Here is a 27,861-nt window from a genome sequence, read left to right as displayed (position 1 = left end):
AATTTAAATTGCAGTCTTCTCTAGACTGGAAGTTCCTTGAGGAAAGGGATCTTGTCTATAAGTTCTGTTTTATTGTATTCTCTCAAGTGCTCAGTTCAGTAAAGCCTTCAGTAAATACCAATGATTAATAGATTGGTCGACTGATTGTGAGACGGGAAACCCGGGGCTATGGATCACTCAGGGATTGTTTGCCCTGGAAACGCTACCAGAGGCGGAAACCAACAAGTCCCTCTCAGCCTAGAAAGAAGACACAAGTGACAGGAAGTTAGTTTTATTTTAATGGTATTTGTTAAGTGCAGGGCACTCTACTCAGCACTGAGGTAGATTACAAGCCAATCAGGTAAGACGCAGTCCGCGTATCACGTGGGATTTACGGTCTCCTTAATCCGCATTTTACAGATGAGGTAACTGAAGCACTGAAAAGTGAGGTAACTCGCCCAAGGTCCCACAGCAGACAAGGGGCGGGGGCAGTACTGGAATCCAGGTTCTCCGACTCCCAGGCCGGTGCTCTTTCCACTCGGCCATTGCTGTATTTTTTAGCCCCAGACGGTAGGGTGGAAATTGACTCCGAGAAAGAGACAAAGAGGGACCCCAGAATAAAGGAAGGCTTATTTAAGAGCGGCAGTAAAGCCAGGTGGAGTAAGAGACCCTGAGAAATATCCGAAGGCGGAAAAGTAGTCACAGAGTTCCCCAGTGGTCCCTAAATAACGAGAACTGGGGAATCAATGCGGACAAGGACCGAGCCCTGCTCTAAATCCATATTTGGCCTCTGATGTTGGGAAGCAGGGGGGCTGGCTGGTCTGCTGGGCACTTCGGGGAATAGTGGGAGATGATAGTCGTATCTGGGAAGCTCACAGATATGGGGACACGGAGGCCTGAGGAGGCTGTCGGTCAGCCAGTAGTATTTATTGAGCGCTTACTATGTGTGTGGAGGACCATATTAAGAGATTGGGGAATATAATACAATAAACAGAACCATTCCCTGCTCACGGTGAACTTACAGTCTAGATGGGGAGAGGCTGGTGTGTCTAGCCCCAGCTGAAGGAGCTAGGGTAAGCGAGCGTGGGAGACCCGAGGCCAGAATGAAGGTCTGGTTGGGCCCACCAGAGAGAAATAAATCCCAGACCAAAGTTCACCTCCTCTTCTCCCAGCAGCTTCTGCTCCTGCCCCCATTAGACTGGGATGATTCCGAGGCCAGCCGTGGCTGCAGCAGGGATGAAAGGTGGAAGGAGAAAAAAGGAAACCTAATGAAAGATGAAAGTAATGTTGTCATGATGACTCCAGGGAATGGGGAGAAAGGGGTGGTTGACCCTTCATTCCAGCTGTCCAGAAGCAGTCTCTTGAGGGCCCTAACACTGGGGTTACCGACAAACTCGTAGGTGACCGTTACTCTCCCCTTTTCCAAAGCTTTAATGAAGGCACACCTCCTCTAAGAGGCCTTCCCTGACTAAGCCCTCCTTTCCTCTTCTCCCAGCCCCTTCTGCATCATCCTGACTTGCTCCCTTTATTCGCCTCTCCGTCCAGCCACACAGCACTTACGTACCTAGCTGTAATTTTTTCCTTTCGATTAATGTCTGTCTCTCCCTTTAGACTATAAGTTTGTTGTAGGCAGGGGATGTGTCAGTTTATTATTGTACTGTACTCTCCCCAGCACTTAGTAATAGTTAATAATAATAATAATCATGGTACTTATTAAGTGCTTACAATGTGCCAAACACTGTTCTAAGCTTAGTACAGTGTTCTGCACACAGTAAGCGCTCACTAGGTACAATTGACTGACTTACTGACTGGCTGAATGACTGAAGGCTGAAAAATAGCCCTTATCCCTTCAGTTTTCTATGTGCTCCTCTGCCTCCCAATTTCTAACTGTGGGTGTCCCTCAAGGCTCAGTTCTGGGTCCCCTTCGACTTTCCATCCACACCCACTCCCTTGGAGAACTCATTCATTCCCACAGCTTCAACTACCAGCTCTACGCGGTCGATTCCCAACCTACATTTCCAGCTCTGACTTCTTTCTGTCTCTGAGTCTCACATTTCCTCCTGCCTTCAGGACAACCCTATTTGGATGTCCCTCCGACACCTCAAACCTCGTCCTCCCCTTGTCTTTCCCATCACCGTAGACAACACACTAACCATCCCCATCCCTCAAGCCCATAAGCCTGGCATTATCTCTGATTCATCTGTCTTATTCAATCCACGCATTCAATCTGTCACTAAATCTTCTCAGTTCTACGTTCCCAATATCGTTAAAATCCTCTCCATCCAAACTGCCGCCGTATTGATCCAAACACTCTTTCTATTTTGCCTTCTTGCTGACCTCCCTGCCTCCTATCTCTCCCTACTCCAATCTATGCTTCACTCTGCTGTTCAGATAACTTTTCCAACAAAACCATTCATTCCATGTGTCCCCGCTCCTCGAGGACCTCCAGTGGTTTCCCATCCATCTCCATGTCAAAGAGCAATTTCTTACCAACCGCTTTAAAGCACTTGATCAGCTCACCCCCTCCTATCTCACCGATTTCCTACAAGAACCTGTCCTCACACTTCGATCCACTAATGTGGAGGCTGGAGCCTCCTCCCCCTCCCATCCTTTAACTGTTGGAGTTCCTCAAGGGTCAGTTCTTGGCCCTCTTCTGTTCTCCATTTACACTCACTCCCTCGGTAAACTCATCCGCTCTCACGGCCTTGACTACCATCTCTACGCAGATGACACTCAGATCTACATCTCCGCCCCTGTCCTCTCACCCTCCCTTCAGGCTCACATCTCCTCCCGCCTCCGGGACGTCTCCACCTGGATGTCGGCCCGCCACCTAAAACTCAACATGAGCAAGACTGAGCTCCTCATCTTCCCTCCCAAGCCCGGTCCGCTCCCAGACTTCTCCATCACCGTGGATGGCACGACCATCCTTCCCGTCCCGCAGGCCCGCAATCTCGGTGTCATCCTTGACTCGTCCCTCTCGTTCACCCCACACATCCTATCCGTTACCGAGACCTGCCGGTTTCACCTCTACAATATCGCCAAGATCCGCCCTTTCCTCTCCACCCAGACGGCTACCTTACTATTACGGGCTCTCGTTATATCCCGGCTAGACTACTGTGTCGGCCTTCTCTCTGACCTCCCTTCCTCCTCTCTCGCCCCGCTCCGGTCTATTCTTCACTCCGCTGCCCGGCTCATCTTCCCGCAGAAACGATCTGGGCCTGTCACTCCCCTTCTTAAACAACTCCAGTGGTTGCCTATCGACCTCCGCTCCAAACAAAAACTCCTCACTCTAGGCTTCGAGGCTCTCCATCACCTTGCCCCTTCCTACCTCTCCTCCCTTCTCTCTTTCTACCGCCCACCCCGCACGCTCCGCTCCTCCGCCGCCCACCTCCTCGCCGTCCCTCGGTCTCGCCTATCCCGCCGTCGACCCCCGGGTCACGTCCTCCTGCGGTCCCGGAACGCCCTCCCTCCTCACCTCCGCCAAACTGATTCTCTTTCCCTCTTCAAAACCTTACTTAAAAATCACCTCCTCCTAGAGGCGTTCCCAGACTGAGCTCCTCTTCCCCCTCTACTCCCTCTGCCATCCCCCCTTTACCTCTCCGCAGCTAAAGCCTCATTTTCCCCTTTTCCCTCTGCTCCTCCACCTCTCCCTTCCCATCCCCACAGCACTGTACTCGTCCGCTCAACTATATATTTTCGTTACCCTATTTATTTTGTTAATGAATTGTACATCGCCTTGATTCTATTTATTTGCCATCGGTTTTTACGAGATGTTCTTCCCCTTGACGCTGTTTAGTGCCATTGTTCTTGTCTGTCCGTCTCCCCCGATTAGACTGTAAGCCCGTCAAACGGCAGGGACCGTCTCTATCTGTTGCCGACTTGTTCATCCCAAGCGCTTAGTACAGTGCTCTGCACATAGTAAGCGCTCAATAAATACTATTGAATGAATGAATGAATAATACCAACCTAGTCTCTCTACCTAGATCTGGCCTATTTCACCACCGACCTCCTTCCCGCATTCATTCATTCAACTGTATTTATTGAACACTTACTGTGTGCAGAGCACTGTACTCAGCGCTTAGGAAAGTACAATACACGAATAAAGAGAGACAATTCCCACTCATATCCTTCTTCTGGCCTGGAACTCCCTCCCCCTTTATATCTGGCAGACCGCCATCCTTCCTGCCTTCAAAACTTTGTTAAAATCACATCTCCTCCAATAGGCCTACCTTGACTAAGCCCTCTTTTCTCTTACTTCCTCTCCCTTCTGAGTCGCTTAAGCACTTAGATTCATACCCTTGAAGCCCTTGATATTCCCCCCATCCTCAGCCCTCATGTCCATATCCACAATTTCTTTTAATGTCCATCTTTCCCTCGAGACCGTAAGCTCCCTGTGGGCAGGGAATGTGTCTACTAACTCTGTTATATTGTACTCTCCCAAGAGCTTACTACAGTTATAAGGCACACAGTGAGCACACGATAAATACCGTTGATTGATGGAGTGACAGAATGCTGCTGCTGGGAACTGGAGATGAAAGCAAAAAAATCCCCAGGGCCCCAAAAGCCACCCATCCTCACTCGGCGTTTGTAGATTCATTTCAACTTCTTTTCTAAATTGTTTAAAGATGAACCACCATGACTAAACTGAATATATTGTTCACACTTACCAAAATACATTAACTTTTGTTAATTAAATTTGCTTAATCAACCCTAACAATGCTACATGCTGTTACTCTTCTGAAAGTGAGCACCATACAAATTGCACAAAGTGCTGGAGATGTAAAACTAGAGGAGGGATTCTTTTTTTTCTGTTGTTTTTGGTGACCAGCTGTTTATTCTAATTTGTGTAAAAGAATTATTCATTTTTATCGTTCCATCATTTGCCCCGTAAACAAAGAGCTGGTTCACATGTCACCCTGGTAACTTAGGTCCCGGGAGGAGAATCAGAGAAAAACAATTGCATTCAATTGCCAACTCTTCATGTTTGCAGGGGTTCTGCTTCAGAGAGGCTGGGGTTCCTAGCCATATTGTTTGATAATTGCGGCCCCGACCCATTTCCTTCTTGGTCCCTCTTGAAGCTGCTGTTTCTAGCACTAGGAGATTTTGTTTTTGGAAGTTGAGCTGATAAATAATTCTCCCAGCCTGAAGGAGGGGTCCAGAGAGTGGGAGGGGTGTTGGATGGGAACATTCTGATTCCAACTGACTTTCAGTGGCCCGAATTTCTAAGTGCCCAGGTGGACTTGGGGGTAGGGCCAGGGAATGGAGTTTGGCCCAGATGAAGCTTGGGACCAATCAGGGGGATTTATTGAACGGCTGCTCCGTACTAGGCGTTTAGAGTTAGTAGACATGCACTCTGCTCTCAAGGAGCTGACAATCTAGCAGGAAAGACAGACGTAAAATAAATTACAGGTAGGAGGAAGCATTCTCTGAGTACCTGTTTGAATAATAATAATGACTACGGCATCGATTGAGCACTTACGATGGGCTAAGCACTGAGTTATGAGATCACAGGATACGTAATCTCTCTTTTCTCCATTCCACAGGTAAGCTAAAAGTCAGAGAGGTTAAATGGCTTGTCAGAGGCCAAAGGGTCAGAGCTGGGGCTCGAACCTAGGTCATTCCCCTGGTCATTTCCTTAGGTCACAGTCTGCCACAGGTCCTGGCTGAGACTGGGGTGAGGGTTGTCCTGCTGGAGGACCGAAGAGGTCATAGAAAGCAGAGTTCCAGTCCATTTTCCGTCAGTCCAGAGGTTGGCCGAGCCGTTGCCCTCGCTGCCACAGTGCGCTGCTGCTACGGATGCAAGGAGCGAGAGCGGACTGCGCCCATCAACCCATCAGTCAATCAATCAGTGTGTGCAGAGCACTGTCTTGAGCACTAGGAAGAGTAAAATAGAGTTAGTAGTGTACGTGTTCCCTGCCTTCAAGGAGCTCACCGTCTAGTCAGTCGGTCGATCGTATTTATAGAGCGCTCACTGTGTGACGAGCACTGTACTAAGCGCTGGGGAAAGTAGAGTGTAACAGTATAACAAACACATGCAGGTAAGTTTTCAGACCTCAGCAAGTTGGCCCCGGGGACAAACATCCACTGAAGGTAGGCGGATTGATACTGTTAACCCATGTGGGACAGGGACTGTGTCCCGTCTGATGATCTTCTCATCTCTCCCAGTGTTGAGCTCAGTGCTTCACACATTCTCTAACTACCTAACTAACTCTAAGGTGGAGTCTAGGCTTTGAAAGGTGGATTCTTCCCAGAGGATTTCCTGGGCTGGGCCCGAGTTTCTCTGGAAGTCTCCACTCTCCGAGCCAACTCACCCATGTGTTATTAATAACGACGATGATAATAATAATGACAACTGTGGTATTTGTTGAGCACTTACCAGGCCCTGTACTGGGTGCTGGAGTGGGTACAAGCAAGTAGGGTGGGGAACAGTCCCTGTCCCACGTGGGGCTCTGTCTCAACCCTCATTTTACAGATGAGGTAACAGAGGCACAGGGAAGTGAAGTGACTTGCCCTAGGTCACACAGCAGATGTGGTGGAGGCGGAACTAGAATCCATGACCTTCTGACTCCCAGGCCTGTGCTCTGTCCACTGCGCTACACTGCTTCTCTCCCAACGCTTCTCTCCCAGTGCCGATTACAATAGTCGGCCTGCAGTAGGTTCTTCATAAATATTATTACCATATCTTCTATTACTGCAACTCCACTGGCTTTGAATGTGATGATGATTTGATTACAATAAAAATAAAAACGATAATCGTGATAATGGTAAAATAAGTCCTTTATTAAGCACTTACTCTATGCTAAGTACTGTGTAAGCACATGGGTAAACACAATGTTAAGAGATGGAAACGGGTCCTTTTACTTTCTGGGCCTCACAGTCTATTTCATTTCCATTTTACAGATGAGGGTACCGAGGCCCAGAGAGGTTAAGTGACTTTCTCAAGGTCACGCAGCAGACCCGTGGCCAGTGGGGAATAGAAACCTGAGTTTCCCATCTCTCGGGTCTCTGGTCTCTCAGGTGGCTCTCCACGCCTGGGGGTGGGAGGCCCATTCTGACATCGGAGGTGGAGATGGGAAAAATCGGATATCAAGGTTATTTCACTTGGAACATAAGGTCTGGGCCCTCATCGGCTCTACTGGGACACTGGGAAAAGTGGAATAATGATAGCTGAAGAGCAGCATGGCCTAATAGAAAGATCCTGTGCCTGGGAGCCGAAGAATCTGGCTTCTAATACTGACTCTGCCACATGCCTGCTGTGTGACCTAGGACAAGTCAATTAACTTCTCTGGGCCTCAGTTACCTCATCTGAAAATGGGGATTCACTTCTCGTTCTCCCGCCTACTTAGACTGGGGGTCCCATGAAGGACAGGGACTGGGTCCAACCTAATTATTTTACACCTTCCCCAGCGCTTAGAACAGTGGCTGACACATAGTAAGTGCTGAACAAATATCACAGTTATGTGTTGTGAGAGTGTCCACGTGTGTGTCTGTATTTGAGCAAAAATTCACTTTTTTAATGGTACTTGTTAAACGTTTACTATGTGCCAGACACCGTATTAAGTTTTGCGCCATCAAGTTGTCTCCGACCCATAGCGACGCCATGGACACGTCTCTCCCAGAACACCCCACCTCCAGCTGAAATGGTTCCGGTAGTGGATCCCTAAGGTTATCTTGGTAAAAATCCTGAAGTGGTTTACCACTGCTTCTTTCCGTGCAGTAAACTTGAGTCTCCACCCTGGACTTTCTCCCATGCCGCTTCTGCCCAGCACAGGGGAGTTTTGACTTGTAGCAGACGGCCTTCCGCTCGCTAGCCACTGCCCAAGGTAAGAATGGAATGGGTAGGCCTCTGCTTGACTCTCCCTCCTGTAGTCGAGACTGGTAGAGGACTGGAAACTCCCCAGGTGCCACCCTGAGAGGGGAAGTACTGGGGTAGATACAAGCTAATAATAATAACGATGATGGGATTTGTTAAGTGCTTACTCTGTGCCAAGCGTTGTTCTAAGCCCTGGGGGAGACACAAGGTGATCAGATTGTCCCATGTGGGGCTCACAGTCTTCATCCCCATTTTACTGATGAGGGAACTGAGGCACAGAGAAGTGAAGTGACTTGCCCGAGGTCCCACAGCGGACAAGTAGCAGAGCTGGAATTAGAACCTATATCCTTCTGACTTGCAGGCCCAAGCCAAAGGCAACACTGCTTCTCCTTTGGGTATACGTGCGTTGGGAGGGGTTTTTCAGGGGTCCCGGGGGCTTTAGGAGGGTCTCTTGAATCCTCTTTCTGGGAGCAAAGGGGCAGTTTCCTGGAAGCACTGTGGGAGGACAATTTAATGGTGAAGTCTGAAATTTCAAGAGAAGGGAGAGTCTCTTCAAAAGGGAGCTGGGCCAAGACTCCCTGCCAATTTCCCCAGGTAACTAGCCCCTCTAGAAGAGACCCAGTTCTACCTTGGAATGGATGTTGCACTGCCCCCTGACCGTACACCGTCAAAATCAGCCACGGAACATCTCATCCGGGGAACAAGAAGGCCAAGGAGAGCATCGGCAAAGGTCTCTCTCCTTGGCTTCTTCTTCCGCTGGGCCTCCCTGCGGGTTCTGTGTGTGCCTTGCAGTGGAGCACCGTGCCTGTCCGCAGAGAGCCGTGCCTTGCGATGAGAAGCAGCGTGCCTTCGTAGATAGAGTGCGGGCCTGGGAGTCGGAAGGAAGGTTTTAAGCATAAACACCAGACGATCACTCTCCCCACCCTCAAAACCTTATTGAAGGCACATCTCCTCCAAGAGGGCTTCCCAGCTAAGCCCTCATTCCACTTCTCCCACTTCCCTCTACGTCGCCCTAGCACTGGGAGCTGCCCCCGCTTGCCCCTTATGTCCGTATCCGTCATTTATTTATTTCTATTAACGACCGACTCCCCCTCTAGACTGTAAGATCTTTGTGGGCAGGGAAGGTGTCTACCGACTCTGTCACGTTGTACTCTCCCAAGAACTTGGTACAGCGCAGATTAAGCACTCAATAAATATGACTGATCGGTTGATTGATTGAATTTCCCAATTTCGGGCTTCCCAAGGTGCTTTCCAAAGCCGTAGGCTTCCTTCTGTGGTGGTGGGTTCCGCCCATTCGGAACCGAGTGACCGTCTGAGGAGGCGGCCCCGAGCCTCACCCTCCAGGCTCTGGAGGCCACAATCAATCAATCAATCAATCAATCAAGGGTATTTATTGAGTGTTTACTATGTGCAGAGCACTTGGGCGAGTACAATCCAACTAAATTAGCCGACATGTTCCCTCACCCATAACGACACTCCACCTCAAAAGTTAACCCCGGGAGACCTAACAGATCCGACTCTGCCGCACATCAGCCCTCCGGTCCGGACGCATTCCGGACGGGGAGAAGTCGACCGGACTGAGCCAGCTTCCCTGCCCTTCTTTCCCAGCGGTGCATTTGAGTCCTGGAAACCGACAGCCCTGAAATTGCCGTAATGAGGGATTAGAGCGAGCCAAAGCAGAAACACAAAGCCGTTGTCAGCATGTGGCAGGTTTCTTCCTCCTGCTGAACACAGCACATTCCCCAGCCCAGCTGCGAGTCCTGGGCAGCTTGCTCAACGAACCTGGGAGGACCGGCGGGGGGAGGGGGAGGCTGGGGCTGGGGCTGTCGGGACCCCCCGATTCTCCCCTCAGTCCAACACCCCCTATCCAGAATCCCCTCTGTCCATCACAGGCCGGAGGGGAGGGATGGAGCACAGAGAGGACCTTTTCCTTCCACCCTGTCACCATGGGGACCAAAGAAACATCTCCCGGGAGACCCTGAGCGCGGGAAATCCAGCCGGGAAACGGGTGGGCCAAGAAGAGCCATCCCAGGGGCAATTTCTGGATTTGCCTGCAGTCGCTTATTGTCTGTTTCTACGTATCTATAGTTTCCGCTGGATTGGACTCTCCCGAGCACTTAGTACGGTGTTCTGCACGGAGTAAGCGCTCAATAAGTACCGTCAATTGATTGATCACCATCTTGGTCCCAGCCTTTTGGGTCATTTTTTAAATCGACCAATCACAAATCAGTCCGCGGTATTTACTGAGCGCTTACTTTATGCAGACTACTGTACAAAGCACATGGGAGAGTAGAATGCAACAGTAGGGAGACACAGTCCCTGCCCACAGTGAGTGTACAGTCTGGAAGTGGGGAATAATTGTGGTATTCATTAAGGGCTTACTAGGTACCAAACATTGTGCTAAACGCTGAGGTAAACACAGTCAGATAAGACCCAGTGTCCAACCCATATGGGTTATATCTGTCCTTGTGTCTTCAGTGCCCTTTCGCCCCTGTATTCTTGGGGTCCAGGACTGGCAGAGAATGTGTCTGTTTATTATTTCACTGTACACTCCCAATCGCTTAGAACAGTGTTTTGCACATAGTAAACGGCTCGATAAATACTATCGACTGAATGAGTGAAGTGTTTACCTGCCACCTGGGGATTTTTCCCAGCGCTCGGTCCATTGGTCTGTACCCAGTCGGTGTTTAAGTAACGCTCTCATCGCTCCTACCGCCGATCCTGGTCTTCCTACCGGAAATTGTTCGGGATTAACGGGGGGTAGATATGGTACCCAGGACCACCACCCCACAATTTCCCTTCCTGTTTCCCTGGTCTTGTCTGGCACAGCTCCGGGTGACCCGGCTCCCGAGTGCTGCCCAGCTCTGAGCTGGACGAGGAGATGCATGCGACATCGTACGTGCTCTGCCGGACGGCCGCCTAAAGGACAGTGTTACAGATGTCATTTTCTAGAAGTCTGTGAATCCCAGTCAGTCACGTATTTATTGAGCAATTATGGTGTGCAGAGCACTATAGTAAGCGCTTGGGAGAATACAGTCGAACAATAAACAGACACCGTACCTGCTCACAGCGAGTTGACAGTCTAGAGAGGGAGACATTAAAAGAAAGAAATAAATTACACTATGCTACATGTTCACCTGTTTCAGAGCTTCAGAATTCATCTCCCACATCACTGTGAGTTTGAAGAGTGGGGGACGTTTGGCCACGAGACCAAAAACCCAGGAATAAAAGGGCCCGGTTCTGTATCCGAATAGGAATCGAACTGAGGCCCAGCCTGCTGAAAACTTGATGGTCAGGAACGGGGCCGGAAGAAATGCGGCCTAGCCTGTAAACTCCTTGAGGGAAGGGACCATTTCTACCAAGTGTAGGATATTTCCCTAAGCGCTTAGTACAGTGATCTCTACCGATTGATTGTTTTATTGATTGTTTGAGAAGGGGTCGGGCTGCCCTAGCGTTGATTCTGAGAGATTTCCATGTTCACAAGAGGCAGGGCTTCTCCTGAGACATATTTCCCGGGGGCGGTTGAAGTTCTGGGGTCCAGAGGGGAAATCCATCTAGGCAGAGGGGATTGGTGAGCTGGGCAGGGCACAGTGGGTTGACTGGGACAACAAATGCCACAGGGGAATTAACCTGCGCGTGGTCTGGCTTGGGAGAGGCCGGGAGCAGGTGGGAGCCAGGGTGATGGAGAGCTTTGTTGGGGAACTACTTAGGGTCCTCACAAGCTAAACAGAGACCTGGTGCCAATTTCTTTTTCCCTAAGTGTCCCTGTTGGCAGATTTTATTTCAGGTTCTAAGGTCTCAGTGTCCTTTGAATATTTTATACTCCCCTAAATTAGACCTCTCTGAGAGTAACATCAGAAAAATAACTATGGCATTTATTTAGAGCTTTCTAGGGCTGAGGAAAATACAAGGTTCTGAGATCAAATCTAGTCCTTGTCCTATACAAGACTCAAGGCCTACTGTATTTACTCGCATAAATGCCCCACTTTCACAGAATTTTGGCAACCCCCAAACAGGGATTAGGTTATTACGTGAGGAACTGAGTTTAGCAGTGGGTGGAGAAAGATGCAAAGGAGTAAAAAGAAAAAAAAAAGAGGAGGAGAGGAGGGGAGAAGGTGGGGAAAGGGAAGAGAGCACTTAAAAAACACGGTCTAGTTGTTAGAGGACCTGGGCTCTAATCCTGGCTCTGTCTGCTGGGTGACCTTTGGCAAGTGACTTAACTTCTCTGCGTCTCAGTTCCGTCATCTGCCAAATGGGGGATTTAAGACCTGTTTTCTCTCATTTTTTGACTGAGAGGCCCCTGCAGGACTTGATTATGTTGAATCTCCCCACAGTTTAGTGCAATGATTGGCACATAGAAAGCTCTTAACAAATGCTATTATTATCATTATTATTATTATTATCATTATTAACAAGACAGCTTCTCTCACTTTTACTGCTCTCTCCCATGTGTCATGTATGATATGAATTATGGTGGTCCCCTTCCCCCAACCTTCCATTTTTTCTCTTTTTTCCCCAGAGGAAGAAAAAGAAGAAACTTTCCAAACTCCCAGCAAGAGCCTGCCTCTGCTACATTACTGTGTTCAAGACCCTTCTCCTCTTTCATTTAATCAGTGGCAACTACTGTGCCCTTACTATGTGCAGAGCACTGTTCTAAGCACTTGGGAGAGTACAATCCAGCGGAATTAGCGGACACATTCCCGGTTCATAATAAGCTTACAGTCCTCCCTGTTATCACCGCTTACAGGAATTTGGAAGGAAAACTATTGTATTTCCACCTCAAAACCCCCAGGTGATGAAAGCAGTGATAATAATAATTGTTAAATATTTGTTAAAAGCTTACTGTGTGCCAAGCACTGTGCTAAACACCAAGATATATATATATAGGTAAATACAGTCCCTGGCCCTGTATCATAATAATGATAGTAATTATGGTATTTAAGTGCTTACTATGTGCCAGGCACTGTACTAGGTGCTGGGTTGATACAAGCAAATCGGGTTGGACGCTGCCTCTGTCCCACATGGGGCTCACAGTCGTAATCCTCATTTACAGATGAGGCACAGAGAAGGGAAGTGACTTGCTCAAGACTGCACAGCACAGTGACAAAGCTGGGGTTAGAACCCATGGCCTACTGATTTCCAGGCCCTCGGTCTCTCCTTTACGCCAAGCTGCTTCCCACGGGCCCATGCTCACAGTCTAAGGCCTCTACAGTACTTATGTACTGATCCATAATTCATTAAAGCGCTCAATAAATAGGACTGATTGATTCAGCTAACGGGGAGGGAGAACAGGTATTCCCTATTTTACAGATGAGGAAGCTTGAGGCCCGCCCAGAGAGACTAAGAAACTTGCCCAAGGTCACACAACTGGAAGGGGGTGGATCCGGGATTAGAACCCGGATGCCCGGATGTTACGTCCACTCGTCCTTGGTGTGATGAGGGAGATGAAGGCCGGGCCTTGTTATGGATTATTCCGGGTTGCCCTGAGGGCCCGGGGAAGGAGGGGGCGATGGGCAGGGCCGGGGTCAGGGGTCATTCATTTGGAGTCCAAGGGTTGGTTCAGGCGCTGGGTCTCCCACCATGTGGGACCTTCTGTAACTTCAGATGATTTCCCCTCCCTGACATCTGCGGGTCTGACATTTATCTCCGGGATTCTGGCAGGCACCGCAAGGGAGGGTGGCAAAAACCCTCCCGCTGACGTGATCTCTGTTAGTTGCTCGACTGAGGGAGAGGAAGAGCAGTGTGTCCTAATGGAGAGCACATGGGTTCTAATCCCGGCTCTGCCATTTTTCTGCTGTGTGACCTTGGAGTCACTTGACTTCTCGCTACCTTGATTACCTCATCTGTAAAATGGGGATTCATTTCCTGTTCTTTCTTCCGTTTAGAGGGCGAGCCCTGTGTGGGACAGGGGTTGTGTCTGGCCTGAAGACCTGTAGTCTGACCTCAGCTCTGCTACATCATACTTTCCCAAGCACTTAAGAAAGTGCTCTGCACACAGTAAGTGCTTAATATATAAGACTGATTGCCGATCTTGTGGCTACTCCATTGCTTAGGCCAATGTTGGACAGAGAGTAAGTGTTTTACACAGATGCTGATAATAACAATGAGTAATAATAATAATAATAATAAACCTTTCAGGATCCATTTAATTTTTGAGATTCCATGATTTCTGGCAGAATTTTCCTGGAGGCCCAGGGTGGTGGTATTGTCAACAGGCTTTTAAAAAATTTGCTTGCTTGTTTGTTTTTTTAAATGGCATTTCTTAAGCACTTAGTATGTGTCAGGCACTGTAGTAGGAACAAGTTAATTGGGTTGGACACAGTCCCCGTCTCACATCGGGCTCAAAGTCTTAATCCCCATTTTACAGATGAGGGAACTCAGACACAGAGAAATGAAGTGACTTGCCCAAGGTCACACAGCAGACAAATGGCGGAGCAGGGATTAGAACCTCGTCCTTCTCACACCCAGGCTTTTGCTCTTTCCACTAGGTGAGACTCCTTTTCAAAACTAGTGGATAGGACTTGGGCCTGGGAGTCAGAAAGACTTGGGTTCTAATCCCGGATCCTCCCCTTGTCGGCTGTGTGACCTTACACAAGTTACTTTGCTTCTCTGTGCCTCAGTTACCTCATCTAATAATGTTGGTATTTGTTAAGTGCTTACTATGTGCAGAGCACTGTTCTAAGCCCTGGGGTAGATACAAGGTGGTCCCACGTGGGGCTCACAGTTAATCCCCATTTTACAGATGAGGTAACTGAGGCACCGAGAAGTTAACTGACTTACCCACAGTCACACAGCTGCCAAGTGGCAGAGCCGGGATTCGAACCCATGACCTCCGACTCCCAAGCCCGTGCTCTTTCCACGGAGCCACGCTGCTATCTGTAAAAGGGGGATTAAGACTGTGAGCCCCTTGTGGGACGTGGCTTGTGTCTGACCTGATGTATCTACCCGGCCGCTTAGTAAAGTGCCTGGCATATAGTAAACACTTAACAAATATCATTAAATAATAAAAATCATAATCACTGTGGCATCTGTTAACTGCTTAATATGTGCCAAGCAGTGCTCTAAGCACTGGGGAAATATGATGCAATCAGATGACACTCAGTTTCTGATCCACCCGGGGCTCATGGTAGAGTGGGGAGGGAGAATCGGTCTTGAATCCCCAATTTACAAATGTCAACCCAGCAAGCAAATAGAAGAGCTGGGATTGGAACCCAGGTCTCCTGACTCCCAGGCACCTTCTCTAAACTTCAAGCCCACTGTGGGCAAGGAATGTGTCCACCAACTCTTTTCGATCAATCATATTTACTGAGTACTTCCTGGGTACAGAACACTCTGCTAAGCTCTTGGATGAGGACAGTTTACCAATACGACAGAGCTGGCGGACGTAGTCCCTGCCCACAGCGAACTTAAAACTCTCCCAAGAGTTTAATACAGTGTTCTGCACACGGTAAAGGTGTCAGATCAATAACTACCACTGATCCTGTCTGAGTCTTAGGCTGAGGCTGGGCAGTGAGAAGGAAAGAGCCTGAAAGTTTGGGAATTCCAGTAGCTGGATTTGCAGTGCAAGATGGGGCCCAATTTAGAATTTCAATGATCAATAATAACAATCATATTTGTTAAGCACTTACTAAATGCCAAGCACTACTCTAAGCGGTGGGGTAGGTACAAGTCAATTAGGTCGGACAGAGTCCCTGTCCCACGTGGGGCTCAAAGTCTTCATCCCCATTTTCCAGACGAGGGAACCGAGGCAAAGTGAAGTGACTTGTCCAAGGTCACACGGCCGACAAGTGGCAGAGCCGGGATTAGAACCCAGGTCCTTCTGATTCCCAGGCCTGGATTCTAGCCACTGAGCCACAGTTCTCTGTGCCGGGGAAACCCCAGACAAAAGAGGGCTGCCATGACTTAATTCAAGTTGCTTTCGTGAACTCTGTCTACCTGTGTGCGTGACTTCATCCAGACCGCCAGGGCTCTGCGCTTCCAAACGCATTTCTGGGTTGTGCTGTCTGATTCTAGCAACTCCCTCTTCGCCGGATCAATGACCCAGCCTAACTAGTTTCCTTCCCCGCGTCTCGCCTGGCTGGCTGCCTTCCTGGCACTGCTGAGGGATGGAAATTCCCGAGCCCAAACACAACCGAGCCCTTTTGGAATCACACCCGGCCCCAGCAGGGCCTTCTCCCGGAGCCCGGGATGTCGGAGCTACGTGGGGAACGTGAGTTTCGCCTTGCATCGGTGTCTCTCACCCGAGACTCATCCAAAAGACGGCACTCGTGAGGAGGTGGAATCTGGTCGAGTCTTGTGTGGATTATCGTCACCACTCCCTCCTGTGGGAGGCTGACCAGCTCTGAGCTCTGCAAGGTGATTGACACAGAAACCCTCAAAGTCCCCCAGGGCAAAGGGGAACGTGACATCTCCATAACCCCCACGTCTCCCCTTTACCCCCCATCGCGACCTGATCCCGTTCCTCTCTCCCAGATCAGACTTCACGGCTGGGGGTCATCAGTTGAACCCCATCACCAGTCTCCCCTCTTTTTCCTTTCTCCCTAGGACAGAGGTAAGAAGGGGCAGCTCTGGTTCACATGAGGTGTGTGATATATGTGTTTTTGTATGTCTAGTGGATAGAGCAGGGGCCTGGGAGTCAGAAGGTCATGGGTTCTAATCCCAGCTCCGTCACTTGTCTGCTGGGTGACCTTGGTCAAGTCACTTCACTTCTCTGGGCCTCGGTTCCCTCACCTGGAAAATGGGGATTGAGACTGTGAGCCCCACGTGGGACAGGGACTGTGTCCAACCCGATTTGTCGTATCCACCTCAATTCTTAGTACACCGCCTGGCACATCGTAAGTTCTTAACAAATACCGCGGTTATTATTATTATTGTTATTATTCTTTGTGTGTGTGTGTGTGTTTGTGTGTGTGTGTAGGAGCCTTAGGGCATTCCTGAGGGCTAAGTCAAAGTTAAAAGTGCAGGGAAGGGAGGGGAGGACAAGGAGACGCTCACTCCCTTAATTGTGGTTATTAAGCATTTATTATGTGCCAAGTACTGTATTAAGCCCTAAGGTAGATCAATCAATAAATCTTTTTGCTAATACTGTATGCAGAGCACAATTCTAAGTGTTTAGGGAAGTACACTTCAACAGAGTTGGTAGACACGTTCCCTGCCTACACTGGGCTTTTTAATCTAGAGGGGTACAAGATAAGTCAGGTCGGTCCCACGTGAGACTCACAGTCCATATAGGAGGGAGACTAGGTCTTGGATTCCCATTTCACAGATGAGGAAACTGAGGCTGTAGTGACTTTCCCAAGGTCACCCAGCAGGCAAGTGGTGGAGGGGGGATTAGAACCCAGGTCCTTCTGACTCCCAGGCCTGTGGTCTTTGCAGCAGTCCCCTCTGCTTCCTCGTGATACTCATCTGCTCCCATGGCAACCGTAACTACCTCTACTTGAGAAGCAGCATCCTCTAGGAGATAGAGCACGGGCCTGGGAGGCAGAAGGACCCGGGTTCTGATCCCGGCTCTGCCCCAACTGTGTGACCCTGGCCAAGTCATTCTGCTTCTCTGTGCCTCCGTTACCTTATCTGCAAAGTGAGGATGAAGACTGTGAGCCCCATGTGGAACAGGGACTGTGTCCAACTTGATTACCTTAGTACTATCAAACCCCAGTGCTCAGTACAGTGCCTGGCACGTAGGAAGCACTTAACGAATACCAGAATTATTCTAATTAGGTGAATGACTGTCAATTCTACCTCCCACGCTCTGATCTTCCTTTCTTGGTAATCTCACGGCTTCTCCGGCCCTCAGATCAGCTCTACCTGGATATCCCATGAACACCTCAAGCTTAACGTGACTATAGTTGAACTCCTCATCTTTCCTTCCAAATCCTATCCTCCCCATGACGTTCTCATCACCGTCGACGGCTCCACCACCCTCCCTGTCTCACAAGGCCGTAACCTTGGCATCATCCTCGGCTCGCCTCTCATTCAAGCCACATATTTCTCCAGTCACCAAATCCCGCTGGATCTACCTTCACGGCAGCTCTAGAATCCGCCCTCTCTACCCTATCCCAACCTCGACCATACTGACCCGAGCCCTCTCCCTTCTCCGGTCTATACTGGTACTAAAACTTTTCCCACTTCTCCAAAATCTCCAGTGGTTGCCCATTCTTTTCTAAGTCAAAAACTCAGCTGGAGGCTTTAAAACAATCAGCTCTCTCCCTGCTACTTAGTCTTATTCCCTCTCTCACTACACCCCTGCTTGCACGCTTCATACCTCTCTAACCAACCTACTCAATTATGCTTCATTCTGTCTTGTTGACAAACTATTATTCCTTTTCCCAGTGTTACTGAGGCACTTCCTAATGATTGGTCTGACAACTCAGGGAAATGGTCCCTGAGTACATGGGAACTTATTTTTCTGCTTCCTAGAAATGATGACAAAGAGGAAGGAAAAGGGAAGAAGCTGCAGGGGGAGAGATTCAGGTTGGTCTAGAGAAGGAATTTTTCTGATAGGGAGGGTCACTGGGAGCTGAAATGGGATTTTTTTATGGTATTTAAGTGCTTCCTCTTTGTCAAGGATTGTTCTAAGCGCTGCGATAGAAGCTAATTGAGGCTGGACACAGTCCCTGTCCCACGTGGGGTTCACGTTCTGAGTAGGAGGCAGAACACATATTGAATCTCCATTTTACAGATGAGAAAACCGAGACACGGAGAAGTTAAGCGACTTGACCAGGGATTAATGTAGGCATGGAGAAAGAGAAGGACAGTGAGAAAGGGATCCAAATGGTTAAAAATAATTGGAAGTGTGACTTGGGGGGTGGAAAATGATCGCTATTAGAATCTGGAGCGGGTGGTAGAGGAGGATGATATGGGTTTAGAAAGAAGGGAAAGAAGGGGATGAGGGAGGAGGGCCGAAGGCGGCATTGGGAGTAAGAAGGAAGTCGACACCACCTCCTTTCCTAGTGAGTCTGAGTGGGAGAAGATGAGGCCCCCTCTGGAAAGAGCAGCAGGGGGGACCGCAGCATCCGTGGAGAGCCAGGTTTCAGTGATGGTGAGGAAGAGGAGTGACTGGGTCAGGAACAAGTTAAGGATGAAGGGAAGCTTCCCCACGATGGAGCCAGGGTTCCACAGGCCACACTTGGTTGAGGCTATGTGTGTGTGTGGTGGGGGGACTCTTGGGGAGGGGACAGTGAGAGGGGTGGAGAGGGGTTGTGTGGAGGAGGGAAGGACTGGGGTGGCCTGGCTGGAGGCCCGGGATTAAAGGGTCTTGGTGGGGTCTGTGAAGTTTAAGTGAAGTAAATTAAAAGACAGCAATAGCTACGGTGATACCCTGAGGAGATGGTTGAATTGTCTTTGGGTCCTTGAGAGTGAAGAGACCAGTGTTGGAGAAAACGGCTGGGTTGGTTTGACTGCAAAAAGAAATGGGCTGGATTGGTCGGAACCCACGGACCCGTTGATGAATAGAGGTATTCCCTGCCCATTGTCCTATCTGTCCTCTTCTCACTGGCCCAAAGCTCCGACGTCTCTTTGGATGCCATCTGAAGTGACCATAACCGACCACGTACCCAAGCCTGACTACCTAAGGGAAATTCAGAAGGCGCGACACCCCTTTTGCCTCGTGGTTTGGGGAGGAGCCAGGCCACTGGACTCTCGGCTTCCGATAAAGAGGGCCCTTTGCCACGCTGCTCATAAACCCAGCCAAGCGGCGAGCTGAGTTTCGAATCGTTCGAGTTAGCGCTGCCTCAGCCAGATGCGGGCCTCAGCTGTGTCGGTTTCGAGTCCTCGCTTCGCAGAACTGGTAGCTCTCTCTGGGTGTGGCAGTTAAGTAACTGTTCAAATCGGTTATGGAAGGCTGAGGTGTGGAGCTGTGGGGCTTTTGAAGAAAGGTGAATTTATGGCCCTTCTAACGTTCGATCCTTGGACTTTCTGGGGTCATTTAGATGTACGATAGGGCTCAGGAATTCAGGGGCAAGAGTCTAAAGAGAACTGAACAACTAAAGGCTAAATACACTGCATCCTGAGTTCGTTGTGGGCAGGGACCCTGTGTCTACCCAACTGCTGTATTCAGTCAATCAATCAGTGACATTTATTGAGCGCTTACTATGTACAGAGCACTTCACTAAGCGCTTGGGAGAGTACAATATGACAGAATTAGCATCGTATTCTCTCAAGTGTTTAGTACAGTACTCTGCTCACAATAAGAGCTCGATAAATACCACTGATAAACAGCAACCCAGAGGGGAAACAAGGTCAGTAGCTTGTTTGTAATAGACACATTGCAGAGTTCAGCGCATCTCTTGGTCTTAACGATCTGCACCGTATTTAAGATGAAAACGTAACATTCGTATAAATCCTGAATGGGACCTCTTGTCCTTGGGCCCCATGGATTCATTCCCATCCCTGTTCTTGCTGTCCAATCTATTAGGTCCTTTTGATTTGACAGTGTTTTTAAGGCATGTGTGCTTAAAGCATGGGCCTGGGAGTCAGGAGGTCATGGGTTCTAATCCCGACTCTGCCACTTGTCTACTTTGGCCAAGTCGCTTCCCTTCTCCGGGCCTCGTTTACCTCATCTGTAAAAGGGGGATTGAGACGGTGAGCCCCACATGGCCGGTGTCCAACTCGATTTGCTTGTGTCCACCCCAGGGCTTAATATAGTGCCTGGCACAAAGTAAGCACTTAACAAATGCCATAATTATTATTATTATTTTCTCTTGGATCTACCGCTTTTAATTCTGCGACTGGAGCCCCATGGAGGACCGGAATCATATCCTATCTGCTTCTGTGGTATAGACCCAGTGCTCAGTACGGTGTTTGGCACACAAGTGTTGAACAAATATCACCATTAATCCATCAGTGGTATTTATTGAGTGCTTATTATGTGCAAAACACTGGAATAAGCACTCGGGAGAGCACACTGTAATGGAGTCGGTAGACATGTTTCCTGCCCACAGTGAGTTTATCGTTGTTTCCAATCAGCTGCCAAATCAGCCCCAGAAGGTTTCTATGAACCGCGGCACTCCCTACTACCCTGACACACTATGGTTTTCCACTGGTCAGAGCCAGGGTCCAGTGGCTGCCACTGGATGACTTGGATAACTCTGGGTGATTTTATCCTCCTCCAAAATTTCTCATCAAGAAATCCAGCTCCGGCCCTGACTCAGCTGGCAGAATTGCAATCTTGCCCCAACCCTGGCCTACCGTTGCCCTCTCTTCTTTCCTTTCCTTCCCTCTCTGCCACCTCCTTCCAGGCAGTCTTCCCGGGACACATTATTATTATTATTATTATTATCGGTAGCAGCAGAAGTAGTAATAGCATTAATGGGCCTGGGAGTCAGAAGGACCTGGGTTCTAATCCCAGCTCCACCTTTTGCCTGGGGCAAGTAACACTATTATTACTAATACTAATAATTAGCAGTGTGGCCCAGTGGAAAGAAAACAGGCCTGGATGTCAGAGGAGTTGGGTTCTAATCCCAGCTCTGTCACTTGTCTGTTGTGTGACCTTGGGCAAGTCACTTGAATCCTTTTTGTATCAGTTACCTCATCTGTACAATGAGGATGCAGCATGGCATAGTGGATAGACCACGGGCCTGGGAGTCAGAAGGTCATGGATTCTAATCCAAGCTCCACCGCTTGTCTGCTGTAGGGCCGTGGGTGAGTCACTTCACTTCTCTGTGCCTCAGTTACCTCATCTGTAAAATGAGGATTGAGATTGTGAGTCCCACGTGGGACAGGAACTATGTCCAATCTATTTTGCTTCTATCCACCCCAGTGCTTACTACAGTGACTGGCCCATAGTAAGCACTTAATAAATACCCAAATTATTATTATTAAAATGGGGATTAAGACGTGCACCTCATGTGGGATAGGGACTGTGTCCGACCCAGTTATCCGAGACTGTGAGCACCACGTGGGACAGAGACCGTGTCCAAACCGATTTGCTTGTATCCACCTCAGAGCTTAGTAGAGTGCCTGGCACAGAGTCAGCACTTAACCAATGTCACAGTTATTATTATCATTATAGTTGTACTGATGCAGGGCTTATTTGGTGCCAAGCTCTTAGGTAGGTACAGGTTAATCAGATCAGATACAGTCCTTTCCACAGGGGGTTCCCAATCTAAGACACAGCAAGAGCAGGTATCTTAACCCCATCTTATATAGGAGGAAATTGAGGCATAGAACGGTTGTGTGAGTTCATTCATTCAATAGTATTTATTGAGCGCTTACTATGTGCAGAGCACTGTACTAAGCGCTTGGAATGTACAAATTGGTAACAGATAGGGACGGTCCCTGCCCTTTGACGGGCTTACAGTGTGAGTTGCTCAAGATCACGCAGCAGGCCAATGACTCCCAGGCCCACGTTCTATCCAGAAGGCCAGTCTGCTTCCCTTGACAAACCACACTTTGGGCATTAGGTTATTCTGTGTTTACTACTTTTTAATTCCTTCTTTCTCCGCTCTTGACCCTGTGGGGATTTCTTTTCCTTATCTTTTGAAAAGGAGGGGCCTACTCCAAAGCTTTGTGAAAAATCCAGCCAAATGATATCCATCGGGTCCTTTCTCTGTTGGTCCTGTCTTTGTGTTCTAATGGAAAAAAACAACTTTGCGGATCAGATGGATTTTCCCTTTCTAGAATTGCCGTCTCGATTCCACGAAGAAAAGCCTGGCCCGTTAGCCTGCCTACCTGCCCTTAATTAAATTCTCCATTGACTTTTCCAGGACTGGTCCACGGTTGACCGGAGAGCAGCTCCTGCGATCTCCTTTGGAAGCCCGGCCCCTTCATGCTGGGAAGGAATTTCCAGGCCCGCAGTCTCATTGCAGGGGTCCTCTAATAATAATAATAATGATTATGGTACTTGTTAAGCTCTTATTATGTGCCCTGCACTGTTCTACGCTCTGGGGTGGATACAAGTTCATCAGGCTGGACACAGTCCCTGTCCCACATGGGCCTCATATTCTTAATCCCAACTTTACAGATGAGGAAACGGAGGCACAGAGAAGCAAAGTGACTTGCCCAAGGTCACATAGCAAATGAGTGGAGGAGCTGGGATTAGAACACAGGTCCTTCTGACTCCCAGGCCTGTGCTCTATCCACTAAGCCACACATCTTCACTACCTCACCTCCTCACCTCCTCCAATGCTCACCTCCTCCAAGAGGCCTTCCCAGACTGAGCTCCCCCCTTTTTCCCTCTGCTCCCTCTACCCCCCCTTCACCCCTCCGCAGCTAAACCCTCTTCTCCCCCCTTTCCCTCTGCTCCTCCCCCTCTCCCGTCCCGTCCCCTAAGGACTGTACTCGTCCGCTCGACTGTATATATCTTCATCACCCTATTTATTTTGTTTATTTTGTTTAATGAGATGTACATCACCCTGATTCTATTTATTTGCCATTGTTTTTACGAGATGTTCTTCCCCTCGACTCTATTTATCGCCACCGTTCTCGTCTGCCCGTCTCCCCCGATTAGACCGTAAGCCCGTCAAAGGGCAGGGACCGTCTCTATCTGTTGCCGACTTGTACGTTCCAAGCGCTTAGTCCAGTGCTCTGCACATAGTAAGTGCTCAATAAATGCTATTGAATGAATGAATGAATGAATACCTTTGAAGATGCTGGTCCGTGGCCTCAGCCCGAGGAGCCAGGGGGCCTGCGAGGGCAAATGCGGCCATGGTGGACTAGGCAGGGCTGAGGCTAGCAGGTGGGCGGTCCTGGATTGGAACAGCCAGGGTGGCTACTCTCACCCAGCCCCGTGTCCGGCGAGGCTCAGGGCGATGGAGACGAGGAGGAGGAGGAGACCCTCCACCTTTTGTTGTACCCTGTTTTTTAAAAATGGTATTTAAGCGCTCGCTATATGCCAAGCACTGTACTAAGCACTGGAGTAGGTACAAGTTAATCAGGTTAGACCCAGTCCCTGTCCCACATGGGGCTCACAGTCTTAATCTCCATTTGACAGATGAGGTAACTGAGGCACAGAGAAATAAAGTGACTTGTCCACAGTCTATAGAAGAGGGAGAATGGGTATTAAGCCCCATTTCATAGATAATAATAATAATGATGGTGTTTGTTAAGCGCTTACTATGTGTCAAGCACTTTTCTAAGCACTGGGGTAGATACAAGATATCAAGTTGGACACAATTATCAAGTTGGACACAATCCCTGTCCTACATGAGTCTTATTCCTCATTTTACAAATGAGGTAACTGAGGCATAGAGAAGTGAAGTGACCTGCACAAGGTCACACAGCAGACAAGTGGCAGAGCTGGGATTAAAACCCACGTCCTCTGACTCCTAAACCCACGCTCTTGCCACTAGGCCATGCTGCCTCACCAGCTCTTAACAGAGCAAGCGCTCAATAAATACGACTGAATGAATGAAGACGCCGGCCCGTGGCCTAGCCCGACATATAGGAACGGGCCCAGAGAAGAGCGGTGACTTGCCCAAGATCACACAGCAGGCAGGTAGTGGAGCTGGGATTAGAACCCAGGTTCCTTGCTTCCCTTTTGCTTTCCTTCCTCTTTCTGTCTTTCCACCTTTTCTTCCCATTTCTCCATTCCCGCTCTTCCTCCTCTCCACCCACCTTCTTCCTCCTCTGTCCCCTCCAAGCCCTCTCCAATGCCCGGCCTCTCAAAGCCCCGCCCCCCAAGTCGGTCCGCACAGTCAAAATGTAAACGCGGTGCCACTGTATGCTTACAATCCCACTCTATGGGCACAACTGTCTGTGGGCGAAGAGGGTAGGCAGAGTCAGAGAGGAAAGTGTCACTTGTAAAAATTAGCCACCTGTGCTTCCAGTCTAAGGGAGGGCAGAGGTATCGAATCCCCTCTTTGCATATGGAGAAACTGAGGCATACAGCAGTTCAGTGACTCATCCAAGGTCACACAGCAGAGCCGGAATTAGAACCCAGGTCCCCTGACTCTCAGCCCTGTGCTCTTTCCTCAAAGACGCAGTCTTAGTGATCTACGAACTTATTTCTATGACTACTTCCAACAGGGTCATCCCCCTGCTGCCAAACTTTTCCAGTGCCTCTTATCCAGGGGTTTTGTGGCAGCCTTGAGGTGGGTCTTTCTACTTCTGGGTCCTCAGTGAGGCTTCCCGGCGGCCAGTAGATTAGAATCTCCCGGAGAGCAGGGGTCATAGCTACTAACTCACCCTCTCCCAGACACTTAGCGTAAGGCTTTGCACTGAGTAATCATTCGATTCATTCATTCAGTAGTATTTATTGAGCGCTTACTGTGTGCAGAGCGCTGTTCTAAGTGCTCGGAAAGTACGATTCAGCGATAAAGAGAGACAATCCCTGCCCACAGTGGGCTTACTGGAAGGGGGGAGACAGACATCGACAAGTAAACACGCATCAAAATAGCATCAATATAAATAGAATTATAGATATATAATACATTCAACAAACAGCGATTTATTCATTAACCAGTGCACCCATGGACATTAGTTACTTAATGGTACTTATGAAGCTCTTGGTATCTGACAAACACTGCGCTAAGCACTGGGATGCTACACAGATAGCAGCTCAGATACAGTCCCTGTGTTTTTTTCATGGTATTTGTTAAGCGCTTACTATGTGCCAGGCTCTATACTAAGCGCTGGGGTTGACACAGACTAACCAGGTTGGACACAGTCCTTGTCTCACATGGAGCTCACAGTCCTAATCCCCATTTTACAGATGACAGAACAGGCACAGAGAAATTAAGTGACTTGCCCAGGGCTACACAGCAGATGAGTGGTGGAGCCAGAATTAGAACCCAGGTCCTCTCATTTCCAGGCCCATGCCTTATTCATTCATTCAATAGTATTTATTGAGTGCTTACTATGTGCAGAGCACTGTACTAAGCGCTTGGAATGAACAAGTCGGCAACAGATAGAGACGGTCCCTTCCGTTTGACGGGCTTACAGTCTAATCATCCACTAGTGCATTCAACCTAGGGAATAGACCGAGAAAATCACCTGCGTAAAGAAGCAGTGTAGTCTAATGGATAGAGTCCGGGACCGGAGCTGGGTTCTAATTCTGGCCCCGCCACTATTCGGTTTTGTGACCTTTCACTCCTCTGGGGCCTCAGTTCCCTCATCTCTAAAGTGGGGATTAAGACCGTGAGTCCTTTGTGGGACACGTAGGACTGTGTCCAACCTGATTAGCTTGTACCTACCTCAGACATTAGTACCGGGCCTGGCGTCTAGTAAGCGCTTAGTAGATACCATAAAAAACAACAACAACAAAAAAAATCCCACAACGAATCTTCACGTTGAGACAACCATATCAAGTCGGTCTTGGACCCGGGGCTCATTTTCAAGTTCCTCTTTCCCTGCCCTGCCACTTAGAACCAATCAAATCCAATCAATTATATTTATTGAGTGCTTACTGTGGGCAAAGCACTGTACTAAGCGCTCGGGAGAGGACAATATAACAATAAACAGACACATTCCCCGTCCACACGAGCAAGAGACCACGGACTCACCCGGCACTGAGTTCTCCCAGCCAACGCACGGGTTAAATCATCCGCGTCCCATCTGCTCATGTCACAGACCTTCCGCTCCTTCTCAGGGTTTCAAAAGGAACCTCTGATTTTCCCAGATTGTGTTTGAATTGGGCTGTCGGGCTGCGGTTTTCCAACTTGCATTCAACATCTCCTCCTGGAGTTTAGCTCTGAGAGCCCCGAGAAGTCACCCTCTGTGATGACAGAGCGGGCACTTAGTGGAACTCATAATGCTAATAATTGGAAATCCAAGCCTGCCGTGACAACCAGTGGCCCCACTCAAGTCTGTCACTCACTTCTTTTATCACTAATTCCAGGGGACAGTTCCGTGCAGGAAGGGGAGGGAAAACCATGCAGGAGCCCCCAAGTTCCAGGCTGTGGTAAATGTGATATCTAATATCTAGTAAATGAGTATGCAGTCTCCAAAGGAAAGCAAGTAATGAGAGAGCATATGCTCTCTGACTGGCAGCAGGGTATTAAAAGGAAAATGCGAGAGGGAAACGGAAGGCGCTTCGGCGTGGTTAAGGCCGCTTCCCGCTTTCGCATCCGTCCTCATTCCCCCAAGCAGTAGGGTCTAGCGGGAAGCAGCGGGGCTCAGCGGCAAGAGCCCGGGCCTGGGGGTCAGAGGTCGTGGGTTCTAATCCCGGCTCCACCCCTTGGCAGCTGTGTGACTTTGGGCAAGTTACTTCACTTCTCTGTGCCTCCTTTACCTCATCTGTGAAATGGGGATGAAGACTGTGAACTCCATGCGGGACAACTTGATCACCTTGTATCCACCCCAGCTCTTAGAAGAGTGCTTGGCACCTAGTAAGCGCTTATCAAATACCGTCATTATCATTATTAATGAAAAGAGCCCGAGTCTAGGAATCAAAGCACCCGGGTTCTAATCCCCGCCCTGCCACTTGCCTGTTGTGAGACCTTGGGCGAGTCATTTCACTTCTCTAGGCCCCAGTTTCCTCAACTGTAAAATGGGGATTCGTTACCTCGTCTCCCTCTTACTTATACTGGGAGTCCCGTGAAGGACAGGGACTGTGTCCAACCTGAGCATCTTGTATCTACTCCAGCAGGCAGAACGGTGCTTGGCATAATGAGTGCTTAACAAATACCATAAAAAAAAGTCAACAGATCATTATTCCTCAAGGCGCGCTCCCCATATCTAAGATGTCCTTGGCTCTCTGGACTAATCTCTTCTACAGTTTGCTTTGATCTGTCATTTAGGCGGCTAATCTAAGTCCAGTGAGGTACGCACTTCATCACTTTGGGCAGGAAGATCTGGCAACCTAAACAAACTCTTTGGGATCATTGTTTCCTCTGGTCCGAAGCTCGACGTTCCCCGTGCTCTTGGCTCTGCGTCCTTGGAGATGACCAGGTCGTGGGCTCCTTCCCTCCTGGCACCAGAGTGACCTGCTTCACGGTTACCCCGCTCCAGTCAGACAGTCCCACACCCTCGAACCAGCCATCTTGGATCGCATCTCTTTTCCAGCCGTGGAACTCGGTGCTGGCCCCAAGAACGAAACCTGATGGAAATGACTCACTCTGCATCAAACAGAAACTCCTTACCATCGGCCCTCAATCACCTTGCCCCCTCCTACCTCGTCTCGCTACCCTCCTACT

The 27,861-nt window shown here is 49.1% G+C and overlaps 1 long non-coding RNA gene across 1 annotated transcript; it reads right to left on the bottom strand.

Annotated features, from left to right (window-relative positions):
* Nucleotides 1-8,285: 8,285 nt before the first annotated feature.
* Nucleotides 8,286-26,382, bottom strand: LOC114817702. Its single transcript, XR_003765554.2, has 3 exons — nt 26,230-26,382; nt 10,423-10,522; nt 8,286-8,660 (listed from the first exon to the last, which is right to left on the bottom strand). It is a non-coding gene; the product is annotated as an uncharacterized LOC114817702 (long non-coding RNA).
* Between the last annotated feature and the right edge of the window lie 1,479 nt (nt 26,383-27,861).

Source organism: Ornithorhynchus anatinus, chromosome 17 (genome assembly GCF_004115215.2).
Source record: "Ornithorhynchus anatinus isolate Pmale09 chromosome 17, mOrnAna1.pri.v4, whole genome shotgun sequence".
Lineage (NCBI taxonomy): Eukaryota > Metazoa > Chordata > Mammalia > Monotremata > Ornithorhynchidae > Ornithorhynchus > Ornithorhynchus anatinus.
Note: the sequence above shows the minus strand (reverse complement) of the source record. Positions and strands in the feature narration are given on the sequence as shown.